Raw genomic sequence first — 13,543 nt, forward strand, 5'->3', positions numbered from 1 at the left:
CGCCAAATCTTGTTAAAAAGATTTGTCAACCATTCTAAACCTTTCTCTCCCAAGCATTTCCAAGCCTCGATAGGTATACCATTTGGGCCAACTGCCCTTCTTGATTTCATTTTCTTCAAGGCCTCTGCAATTTCTTTCTTTTGAATCTTGCGCATGAAGTCACGATTCATCTCATGAAAAAGAATGGAGAAGTCTCCAAGATCCTGAGCATGACTTTCATTAAATAGCTTATCAAAACAATCTTTCCATCTCTCCTTAATCTCCTCATCTTTGACTAAAACCCTTTGCGTTTCATCTTTGATACATCTCACTATACCCAGATCTCTCGATTTCCTATCTCTCATCTTTGCAAGCCTATAAATATCCTTCTCGCCCTCTTTGGTATCCAACTTGTCATAAACCTCCTTATATACCTTATCCCTCGCGTTCTGAACTACTTTTTTAGCTTCCTTCTTTGCTATCATATACTTCTCCAAATTCTTATTATTACGACTCTTACTTAGATTTCTATAACACTCTCTTTTAACCTTAATAGCTAATTTGACATACTCGTTCCACCACGATGTATCCTTACCTAGCGGTGCACCGCCTTTAGACTCACCCAATACCTCCTTAGCCACCTTTCTCATGCCACCCGCTATCTTATTCTACATTGATTCTGAATCCTCCTCGTGACACCAAACAGCTTCCTTAACTACCTGCTCTACAAACATTCCGTGTTTAGCTCATTTCAGTGTTCACCACTTAATTCTAGGATCTATCTTATGTCTATCCCTCTTGCGGCATTGTCTAATTCTAAGATCTAAAATTAAGACTCTATGTTGTGTAACTATACTTTCTCCTGGTATAACCTTACAATCGATGCAGCAACCCCTACCTCTCTTTCTAAGTAGGAAAAAAATCTATCTGACTCGTGTTAGAAAAACTAAAAGATTCTAAAATATAATTGGGTCCAAATTGCTTCTTTTTTTTCTTTAATTGCGATAACACGCGACCCTGAAGGATAATGCATAAAAATCAACTAAACACAGGCTTTTAATACTGATTTTGCGCAATATTATGCATACAAAATATATAGAATTATGAATAAAATATGTATGATCACTAGGATCTTATCATATTATAACCCATTGAACAATTAGACTTGTTTGTGAACCATATCATTGTGAATAATGACTGACGCCGTTGGAGAGTGATGAATCTTTTGATAAAGCCATTTCTGTTGTTGTCTGTGCATCTTGGCTTTACTATACATTCAATGCCTAGTTGCATTTGACTACAATGAAGTGTGAAACTATAAGTCAGATTTCTCATCACATGGAGGGAATCATTTGGCTTAGTGGTGCTTTTTATCTCAGTAAATGTTCTTGCAGTTCTCAAGAATAAATTGTGGTTATTTGTTAGTTGGGAACTACTTATTTCTCACACAGACTACATACATACATACATACATACATACACACACACATACATGTATATAAAATGTGGACAAAACAGGAGTTGGTCAGGATCTCCAAGTGTTGCACCTGCACTGACATGGGTGTGAGACCGGTGCGATGTGTTTTTATGAGTGTCCAGGTTACATAGTTAATAAGTAATGTAAAGTATTACTCTACATGATTGGCAATATCTTTATAATTATATTATTGAACTGCTAAAGAGAAGGCAACTTGAAGCAATGAAAGGAACAGCAGAATTCTGCTTATATATCATCATGATTTCTGATAATGAAAAGAGCAAGCTCAAGATGTGGAGTCGTGTATCAAACATTTACATTAGCATCAGTACAGTCTCTGTGGATCATGATTGTCCATCTCAAGGATATGCATAACAGTTGATAGTTGTCAAATATGTAGTTAATATTGGGCACTGTGATCCATGTATTTACAAGTTGACAAATGTTATCCAACTGATTTCTCTTCCATCACTCTTTTTGTATCTGATGAACTATATTCACTAAATTGCAGGATGCTGTGGTGTGGCGCTCCATTGTGCGTCTGCACAATGGAGCATGGATTAGATTACAATCATTACATCGACTGGAGTAGTTTGGACAAGACTGTTTATGAGAATACACTTGCAGTATCCGCACCTGGTTCAAGAATCAGCCCAGCAGCTGCTATGAAAAAGAGCTTGACCGGTGATCTGTCCACTGTTTTTCTTAACCAATTTCTGTTTTTTTGCATTTATTTATGAATTTGGTCTGTCATTTACAATTTAAGTTTGAGAAGGTGAGGCCATTGAACACATAAAACAACCAACCAAAGAGGTCATAGCTTGTGAGTTTAGCAACATGCCTTTATCTTTTGTCCATGAGCTTTATGGTGACAGTCTATTGTATGCCATGGATCCTTTGGCCAGTTTTGAACAAAGAATTGCATATTTTGTTACACATTCTTTTTAGTCTCCATTTTGTTGCATTTATTTGTTTAGAGTGGTTTTGCTGTTTTTCTGTTTGTATTTGGGTATTGATGCATTTTGTTGATGATTTGTGCTGCATTCAAGGCCTCGCTAATACAGAATGATTTTGTGCTTCATGCAGAGCGTTTGAATATGCAAAAGAAATAACCAAAAACGGGATATTTAGTGAGACTTGAGCAAACTATATGGTCTTGGGACCGAAATCCCGTTTGGATGCAGGTAAATACTGTATGATATCAGCTTCTCCTGGCTTGACACTTTATCGATTGGCATTAGTCCATCAGAGGCTCTTGAATAAAGAATTCAGCAATTCCATTTGTTTCATTTATTTGTTGAGAGTGTTTCTTCTGTCTTACGGTTTGTATTCAAGGAATTACATGTGCTATATTGGTGGTTTGTGCTGCATGAGTAACTGTTTGTGTTATTTCAGGGGCGTCCATCAGATTGGTTCTGAGGTTCCCAATTTCCACGGTTTACCGGGACGCACGGCAGTCAAAACAAAGGAGGCTGCCAGATTGGTTCTGAGGTTCTCAATTTCCAGGTGCTGCTGTTCGAATCTGCGAGAACTGCTGGACTTTTCTGGCCCGTGTGCGTCTTCTGAATGCTGTGGTCCAACTTGATAAATCCTGGTATGAAAAGTTTCGGTTGGATATTTTGCAAGGCTTCTCACCCTTTCTGTGACATGGACTTCACCCTAACCCCCCTGATGCAAATAATTCTTTTGCACTCAGTCTGGGATCGGTACATTTGACACGTGAAGCAGATTTAGCGCTGTTACAGTTAAGCATTCGTGATGATTTAGATGCTGCGGATGGTTCTTTACCCAAGAGCAACTGAGGTTGTTGCTTTCTCTGTGAATATTGAGCCCTCTCTCGTGTACCTTCTGAAGCAGTCTTTCCGAACTTGCTATTACATGCACTGTTTGTTAGCTTGCATTGCGTTGCAGAATCTATACCCACTTCGCTGTCTAGCGTGACATGTATCTGGGGTTTAAGGTGATTCTTTTATCTGCTTACGGTATGGTTGGCTATGTCAAATGATACGACGACAGGTGACACAAGTTCAACTTGCAAGTTCCTTTTTTTTTTTTTGTTTGGAAAATGAGACACGAAGTCATGAAATTATAAATTTTTTAATCATAAAAAGTTATTTGAAAGAATTATGATGTTTAAAAGTACATTTTTATTGAAATAGTATTAAAACATAAAATACATCAAAATAATATTAAATAATTGCCTTACGGTATTATGTGCGGTGACTCCAGGGCAGCCAAAATGGCGTACCTCTGTGAAAAATGGCTGGTTTAAGACCACCGGGTCCTTTGTCTCGGTTCACTGATTTTGTGGTGCCTTGGACTTTGAAGTGAGCAGATTCGGCATATTCAACCACAAACTAGTTTCCTTGCCATTCTTGTTGCAGATCGTTGTGAAACTTCGTGAGAGTATCACTTACTAATGCAAGCAAAGGGAAGCTCAAGTTTCCCCTTTTACGCACAGTAGTACAATGTGATTGATGTCTTTCTTTCTTTATGTATGAACAGAGAACGGATTACATAGACGAGAGAATGATTAGTGGCATGCTGTTTTTTGAGAAAAATATTTTTGAAGATGTCATCTCAAAAAATAGCTTTACTAGAAATTCATATCTTGAAACTTCATTTTAGGTTTGAATAAATAAACCTATTTTTGGGTGCCCAAAATTCGTTTTGTTCAGTTAAAAGAGAGAGAGAGAGAGAGAGAGAGAGAGAGAGAGAGAGAGAGAGACTATGGTCAACATAACCGATGGCACCTCCCATTCTTGTGTCGCCTCCATCCTCTCTTACCCCATGGCCATTCGCTCCTGCTCTGGTCACTGTTCCTTTGACACCTCTTACTCCACCACCACAATCGTCAATCGCTAGTGCCATGGCCTCCACCACGATTGGCACAATTACTATGATGTTGCTGCTGCTTACAGAGAGCAATAATTGGTTTCCGCTCTTCTCAAGGCAGCCCAAATCTGGTTAAAGCACTACGCTAATGGTGCCCTCCTACAAGAATCGATTCCCTCTGGTTTCGGTTCATTTTCTGAGGTGTTGGTAGTGGATGTACTAAAAGTTGTTTCGTGAAGGTGGAAAAGGTGAGAGGATGAGAAGGGTACTGAGGAGAGAGGTTGAAGGAGAAAATCATGGGGCCCGTGTTTTTCCAAAACCATGTTTTGAAAAACCGGCTTGTACGAGTTTTTTCAAAACATGGTTTTGGTTGGGGTCCTAAAACAAGGTTTTGAAAACGCTATACGGGTCTCTTGTCAACCAAACACATCCAAAACAAAGTTTTCGGAAAAATCATTCAGAAAACACTGTTTTGAGCGTTAGCCAAATGCCCTTTTCCATCTTGCCGTGCCCCAAATTGAAGACAATGGCAATCATCCGGACCAGGGAGTCATACTAGTGCGTCGGTGGAGCCCACACCAACAAGCATATCAAAATCGAAAAGAATGACATCGGGTCTACATGAGGCAAATCCATGTAGTTTACCAGAATTCGATCATATGATCTTCAGGGGCAGAGGTTGAATAGATAGTAACACCCATCATAGAATTAGTGTCCGTGTAAACTATAGTTTTCTGGTCTTAGGACAAGGAATGTCAAAAGTGAGGAGTAACCCCTTTTGAGCTAAAAGTAAATAACCTCAAGGAACCTACTTAGGGGGGGCAAAAAATGTATCTTGAACGTATTTTCACCTAACTCTTAACTCTTTAAAGTTCAAGCATTGAAAGAGACTCTTGAACTAGACAAGGGTGCGAAAAATCTTAGTTTGCTTGTCCTTGTGATTAGTCACTTGAGCTGAAGGAAGAATTAAAAGAGAAGCGTCCTAGTGAAGCCGAGTGTTACTGTCCTAAATCTACTTAAGAGAAAGAAAGTTTAACATGTGAGAAACTCAAAAGACAGGCAACTGCAGAAAAATAGTCAAAATCTTCAACTTTCAATGATCAATAATTCATTACAAGCATAAGCCAATCATTCTAGAAAAACATAAGTTTTATTACATATCATAACATATATCATGCATCATAGTAAAGTCTAGAATCCTAAGAATGAGGTGTATGCAGAGAACTCTACCCCTTTGCATATTGGGCTACTCGATAGGACGCTTCACGTCGGATTGGTCCGCTTGATTAAGAGCGTCTGTGGCTGATATCACTCTGGTCCGATGTGCCTGCCTCCGTTAGCCTAGTCACGAGTTGACTGGGAGTGTGAGAGCCCCTCGTTCTACTAGAAACACCAGAAGCAACTCTTCCATAACCAGGTAGTATATGTGTGGTCAATATAGCCATTGTTCATTCTATTGCTTGTAGCCGCTCATGGGTAGATACGTAATAATTTTTGTATTTGTTTCCACAAGTTCTTTGCAAAATCTCAAATCAGAATAAAAGACATTAAAAATTAAAACATACTTAAAGGGCATAAAAGTGAATTATATACCTCTTGTTCAATCCTTGTCTCGAGCCCAACAACTTTACTCTCTAGCCCAACAATTTTTTCCTTAAGTCCAAAAATTTTCATCTCCTGTACAATGAAAATGGCCAAGGAAGGCAAAAGAGAAAGAAAATTGAAAAAAAAGACGGCCGGACTAGTAGGCCCAAGGGTTGATCATGTGATCAATTACACTGTGCACTTTGACTCGGCCGCACATGACTGCCCTTCACATATGGGATACAACCTGTCAGCAGGGATGGCAGTGGATGGGGTCGGGGGCAGGGGACAGGGGACAGGGGACAGGGGACAGGGGAGAAGATCTCTACCTCCATCCCTTCTCAAAATTTTGCCATTCATTCCCGGTCCTTGCTAGTCTTAAAATAGTTATTTCATTCATTTCTATCCCTGTCCTTTTAAACTAACTTTATTCTTATTTTAAGAGGATTGAGAAGAAAACAAAGAGAGGAAGGGTTTAGGGTTATATATATATATATATATATATATATATATATATATATATATAAAGATTTGTTAATATATAAAAATATATTAATAATTTTATTAACGAGATAAGGGATGGGGCGGGTGAGAGCAAGAGTAAGTCCATCCCCTTAAGGGTTTTGATTTTCACTTTCATCCCTGGTTTATTTCTCATTTTATGTCCTTCATCCTCGGTTCAAAAGGCGGGTTATGAAACTCCATTTTTTTCCCACTGCCATTCCTACCTGTATCTGTGGGGCTCAACAGAAGATGGAGTTCAGATGAGGTGCAGTGTGTGCATATGATTGTACCTGATCTGCCATCAGTAGGTCCTGAGCATTATATGCGGAAGAAGTGGTGCCCCTCTTTTGCACATAGTTTCCTGCTGGAGCATCTTTCTTTCCTCACTTAGCTATCTGAAAAAGATTTGAACTTTGAACCGTGCTGCTGCACTTAAAATCGCCCATCATCTGTTGGGTTCCACAGCCCCACAGGTTGCAAGAAAAAGATGCAGCAGCAGCACATCAGGCTTCACTTTCGAGTGACATCATGACATGAAAAAAGGAAGAGGCAGCACATAAATCATATGGAAATTGAAGGCTTATTATGTATAACACACGTGTGCAGAGAGAGAGAAAACATTTGGCCAACAAACACACGTGTGCAGAGAGAGAGAAAACATTTGGCCAACACTAGGACATCCATTCGCTGAATTTCATCCCAATATGATCATCCCTACGTAGTGCTCATTATCACTAGACAAGTCAAAACCAAAGCAAAATTATCCGTGAAACCAGATAGCTGATGGGTTAAGTCTCACTCATGTGGTAAGCGGGGTCATGTGCCATGCAAGATGAAGACCCAGACACATGGAGCTTAAGAGATATCTGCCTAGCCATAGCTTGCTTTTCAAAAAAAAAAAAAAAAATTATAACAGAAAGATCTTGGGTTCGGATTTTACAGGTTATTCTTCAACTTATATATATATATATATATATATATATATATATATATATATATATATATACTAAAACATGTACTGTCCAAACATGCATTACAAGGATGAGGGTCAACAGCGGCGACGAAGGACACTACTATTATTCTCTTTGTCGCCGTTATAGACTTATAATGGTGACAAAAAGCAGCCATCTAGTTTTGACTTCTGTTGAGTAATAACGTCGACAATTATATGTTGCTGTTAAAGGATATATCCCAATAGCGACGACTTAGTCTATAACGTCGATGATCCTACAATGATGACTAGCTTTTAATGGCGACTTTATAGTCGTCATTATACGAGATAACAACAAAAATTAAATTCCGTTATAGCCTATAATGGCAAGCATGAAGTCGCCGTTATATGCTATAACAATAACCTCAAAGTCGTTATAGACTATGAGAATTTTAAGACCTATAATGGCGATACAAAAATGTAACCGTGATAGCCCATAACGGCGACCTCATAGTCGCAGTTATAGGCTAGGATGAGTTTAAGATCTATAATGGCGACAGAGAAGTGTTGCCATCATAGGCCTTAAACCTGCAAAATTAAATTTTTATATCCGTTCAAATTCTTTTTTTATTTTTATAAAATTTGCATATGAAACAATAATAATGCAACAAAATTTAACAATAACAATGCAAATGAAATCACTCAAACAATAACAATTCAAACATTATATTCAACAAAATTCAAATGATAACAATGCAAATAAAATCACTCAAATAAGAACAATCCAAACAATTACAGTTACACAATCAAATAAAAGTATATAATAACTTTTAATATTCATTAACAGAAATAAAAGCCCAAGTTGGCAAATCATTGACATGATTGGTTGAAATATCTCTCATCACTAACCCAATGAAATCACTCAATAGTGAATTAATCAACCAATCACTTTCATGTGCTAACTAACTACTCTTACTTCTCTCTGCTTTCCTGCCATAAAAAAATAAAATATGTTAGTACCTATGACAACTATTAGAAACATAATGCTCAAAATCATACACTCAAGTAAATATGAAAATACACCAAAATATTATCTACTTGCTATACATTAATAAGAATTTAAGATATACCAACAAAGCACTTGATATAGGCTTACCTTGTAGTCGAAGTTGAACATGCCCTGAGAGAAATATGACTTATCGGTTGCACAACAATGACATAAAAAATAAATAAGTAAATAAGAGTATTTTAAAAAATTAGTTTTCTTTTCAAATTAGGTAACATTATTTTACATTTAATTATTTTTTGAGAAGACAAGTAGCTTAACATGATGGTAAATATAAATATCAAAGAACATTTGATTTAGCATATTTCATTTAGCACTGACCCATTAATATATATATATATATATATATATATATATATATATATATATATATATATATATATATATATATATATATATATATATATATATAGAGAGAGAGAGAGAGAGAGAGAGAGATTGAGAGAGAGAGAGAGATCCTCACCACCGTAAGAGAGGGTCATCTCTCTTGACGAGCAAGCAACAAGAAGTGGGTTCATGCATTTCTCAAGAAGACAAACAACTTAACATGATGATAAATATAAATATAAAATCACATTTGATTTAACATATTTCATTTAACACTAGCCCAATACTCTCTCTCTATATAGTTGTAGATTTTTGGATCTTCCTTTGCTTGAAAGGTCCATCTTCCCTATATATATAAATATAAAGTGAGAGAGATGATGAGAAAATAGGTCATACCAAAATCGTGGAGAGATCGATGATAGGGGTTCGGCTTGAGCGACACCACTATATTTAGCATGAGATCGAGGATGGGGGTTCTGTTTGATCGATACCACTATATTTAGCATGTTCTCTCTGAACTTCTTATTTTCTTCTATCTCTCACTCTAGTTGTTATTCGAGTCACAATTGCTTCATCTTTTGTTCTTCTCTTACAGTTTGAGTAATTCGAGCTTCGATTGCAATGCCTCTAACTGAGAAGATAGCTTTGAAACTCAGGTTTTGTCTTTGAATGAAATGACAAATGTATTCTTTCCTGTCACATGTTCGGATCACTCTCCAAAGACCTTCAAAAAGACTTATCACTATGACATCGATGTGCATCTTTATAAACAACCTGTTTCATTATCTTTAATCTTCACAGATCATAGTTTGTTCTGCATGTCGATGATATATAATTGGTTTTTAATAACTAATGATAATGTACAAAATAGAATGATTGAATGTGACACTACAAAGTGTGAGTTATTTACATAGTTCTCTAATACTTTTGCAGATGAATGTCTTGAGATCTAAATGAGTATGCGTCTCTAAGTAGAACTCACTCACCATCGGTTCTTTTCCTTCCATAAAAATTTTAAATCTATTACATCAAGTATATTTAAAACTATACTACTATACGAAAAAAAATAAATTTAGAGAATAAAAAACTTATCATCACTGGGAACCCCCATGCCCAACCTAACCTGGATGTCATTGCTATCATCGCCTTCTCCTCTCCCTCCGAATGACCCCCCATGTTCCTTTTTCTGGCGAGCAACAACCCATGGCTCACCTCCTCCACACCACACACGACCTGCCTGTTGTTGGGCTAATGCAGCCACGAGACGTGCATCCCAAAGGCCTACGCAAGAGCGCGAAAGTGCTCAAACTCATCCCCTCCCACCACCTCTGCCACTGCTGGTGCTGCTCTGGCAAAGATGACTCGTCGTTGGGCCTTATGATGGTGGTCTTTCGGTGAGAAAGTGCCTCCCCATGGTGGTCCTCCTTTGTGTATGTGAGAGAGAAGAGAGGTTACACATGAACCATCCGATTGGTTTAAAATAGTTTACTTGTTTAAACAATTTCTTTACACACACACACACACACACACACACACACACACACACACACACATATATATATATATATATATATATATATATATATATATATATATATATATACAGGGTCAGACCTGTAAAGAGGCCAATGAGGCTTGGGCTTCAGGGCCCAAAAAAATTTTAGGGGCCCATTTTTAAAGCTCGAGCTCCCCATTTGTTTAGAAAAGGATCAGACCTGGATCCTTTACCCGACCCAGATCTGATTAAACATTTAAAACCCATGCTCCCCCTCGTCTTCTTCAATCTAAAACCCCTGAACGCTCTCGTCTTCTTCAAGAAAAATTCAGTATATTTGAAATTTCAGAAACATGGGCCCATATTTAAAATTAGGGGCAAAAAAGTTGGGGCCCATTTCAGCGCAGTGTAGCCAGGGGATACAATGGAAGCCAAGCTCTCGACCCCAAGTGTCTCTCCCAAAAGGAAGCTATCGTTGGTGATCTCCTCTATCTTCTCCTCCAACCATCTCCTACTTTATGTCTCTCTCTCTCTAGAGCGGCCATAGCGTTGAAGCGGTGTCTCCCCTCTCAACCGTCTTTCACAAAGATGGTGCTTCCCTGCAATAGCTCTCGATCAAGAAGATTTGTGATGACAGTCATTGTGCCTTCCAAATCCAAGTGAGTTTGCATGTTTTTTTGTCTCTTGAATGTTGTGTGAGTTTTTTTGTTTTTTTTCTCTTCTTTGGAAGGGGTGATGCAAATCATGTGAGTTTGTACTAGATGTGTTTGTTTCCACATGAATCCATTTGGAAGGTTTTGGTTTGGGATTCATATTTTTACTGCCCAAAAGAAGGTCAATGCATTTTCTGGGGAATTTTGTGGTGGGGTGTGATGAAAGTTGTGATTGTGTGATGTGTTTTGCTTTTCGATGCCTACTTTATGAGATTGGTTTCTTGGATTTCTGATTTTTTTTTGACGCCTGCATTTTCAATTTGGGCTCCTCATTTGCTTTCCAGAATTTGAGGTGCACCTTATGAAATCTCCCAAGAAATTGAAATTTGATACTTTTGTATGTTAATTGCTCGTTAATTTTTAGGTCGTTAATTATAGGTATTTTTGTTAAATTCTGATTTCTAATTTGTGGTTTGTTAATTAAAGGTATTTGTGATTTGTGATTTATGATTTATGATTTGTTAATTATAAGCAACAAATAATGCATCCTAAGCACTCAAAAGAGAAAAAGAAGAGAAAGGGAAGCAATATTAATTCAAAGTCAAACCGAAGTTATCAACAAATATTTTAATAGAACTGTGGAACCAAATGAGGAAATCCATGAAACCGTGTATCTGAATGAAAATGAGAAAGCCCATGAATTCATGGATTTAAACGAAAATGAGGAAGTCTATAAAACTATGCATTTGAATGAAAATGAGGAAGTGAATGAAATTATGGACTTGAATGAAAATGAGGAAGTGAATGACATCTTGTTGCAAAAAACTGAAGATGAAACTCGAATTGAAAAGATTAAAGAAACTGAAGATTCAACTACGAGTTTAGAGGATTGTGCAAATTGGAATAACATCAATATGAAACTCCAAGATTTTCTAGTAGAAATGGGTCCAAAGAGAGTGGATGACATCTTGTTTCCTAAAGATAGAAACAATAGGCATTTTGATTCATCACATTATACACGTGTACTGACAAATGGGCATACATCTGATAGAAGATGGCTAATATATTTTATCTCTTTAGATAAAATATTTTGCTTCTGCTGTAAGTTGTTCAAAACACCACAAATGATGAGCAGAATGGGGCAATTGGGCAATCATGGATACAACGATTGGCATAATATGCATAAAAGTCTTAGAAATCATGAAGCTAGTAGAGATCATATGAAATGCATGTTTTCTTGGATTGATTTAGAAAAGAGACTCAAAATAAACCAAACAATTGATCAGAATGTGCAAGTTTAAATCAACAAAGAGAGGCAACATTGGAGGCAAGTTTTGACAAGAATAATCTCCATTGTGAAAAGACTTGCCAAAAACACTTTAGCATTTCGAGGAGATAATGAGAAACACTATGGTGAGAACAATGGTTTATTTTTGCAAATGATAGAAATGGTTGTTGAATTTGATCCAGTAATGGAGGAGCACGTTCGGCGTGCTCAAGCACGAGAAATTTAGTATACATACTTTGGACCCAAAATTCAAAATGAGTTAATTTTGACATTAGCCAACGAAGTGAGAAGTGCAATCATTGCAAAAGTTAAACATGCAAAATATTTTTCAGTAATTCTTGATTGTACTCCTGACGCAAGTCATGAAGAATAAATGTCTCTAGTACTACGATGTGTTGATGATTCGATAGACACACAAAAAATAGAAGAATATTGGATTGAATTTTTGAAGATGGATGATACATTAGGACTTGGATTGTCAACTGAATTGAAAAATGTGCTAACTACACTTGGGCTTGATATTGATGATATAAGAGGGCAAGGGTATGACAACGACGCTAACATGAGTGGAAGACAAAAAGGTGTTAAAAAAAGAATACTTGAAATGAATCCTAGAGCTTTCTACACTCCATGTGGTTGTCATAGTCTTGATTTGATGATTGTGGATATGGTGGAATGTTGTCCTAAAGCTAAATCATTCTTTGGAGTAGTGCAATGCATCTACACATTGTTTTCTTCTTCTCCAAAGAGATGAATTTTTTTTAAAGATATGGTACCCGGTCTGACTCTGAAGCCATTGTCACAAACACGCTGGGAAACTCATGTTGAGAGTGTAAAAGCTATAAAAGATCAAACTACACAAATAAGAGATACTTTGCTTGAATTGGCTGAAAAAAGTGAAGATTCCAAAACAAAGAGTGAGGCCGAGACCTTAGCAATTTTTGATTTGGAGAATTTTGAGTTCTTACTTGGAATGGTGATTTGGTACAAATTGGTAATATGCAATTAATAATGTCAGTAAGTTTCTTCAGTCTGAAAGTATGGATATTGGCATTGCAGTCAACCTCTTACAAGGACTTATTGTATTTCTTGATGAGTATAGAGAATGTGGATTTTCGAGTGCCATGGATGAAGCTAAGAAACTAGCAAGTGACATGGGGTTTGAACCTAAATTTCAAGAAAAACACATAATCCGAAGAAAGAAACAATTTGATGAAAGTGGCAGTGACGATGTAACACTATCAAGTGAAGAATCTTTTAGAGTAGAATATTTTCTGTTTATAATTGATCAAGCTCGATCTTCCCTTCAACTTCAGTTTGAACAATTTAAACAATATGAAGAGACTTTTGGATTTTTGTTAAATTTAGAGAAGTTGAAGACTGAAGCCGATCCCTTAAATAGCT

The 13,543-nt window shown here is 37.0% G+C and overlaps 1 long non-coding RNA gene across 1 annotated transcript; it reads left to right on the plus strand.

Annotated features, from left to right (window-relative positions):
* Positions 1-2,541: 2,541 nt before the first annotated feature.
* On the plus strand, positions 2,542-3,389 carry LOC149843850 (uncharacterized). The gene is made up of 2 exons (XR_016431169.1): positions 2,542-2,640; positions 2,852-3,389. It is a non-coding gene; the product is annotated as an uncharacterized LOC149843850 (long non-coding RNA).
* Positions 3,390-13,543: the final 10,154 nt, after the last annotated feature.

This window comes from Nuphar pumila, chromosome 3, assembly GCF_984573655.1.
Source record: "Nuphar pumila chromosome 3, dmNupPumi1.hap1.1, whole genome shotgun sequence".
In the NCBI taxonomy this organism is placed as follows: Eukaryota; Viridiplantae; Streptophyta; class Magnoliopsida; order Nymphaeales; family Nymphaeaceae; genus Nuphar; species Nuphar pumila.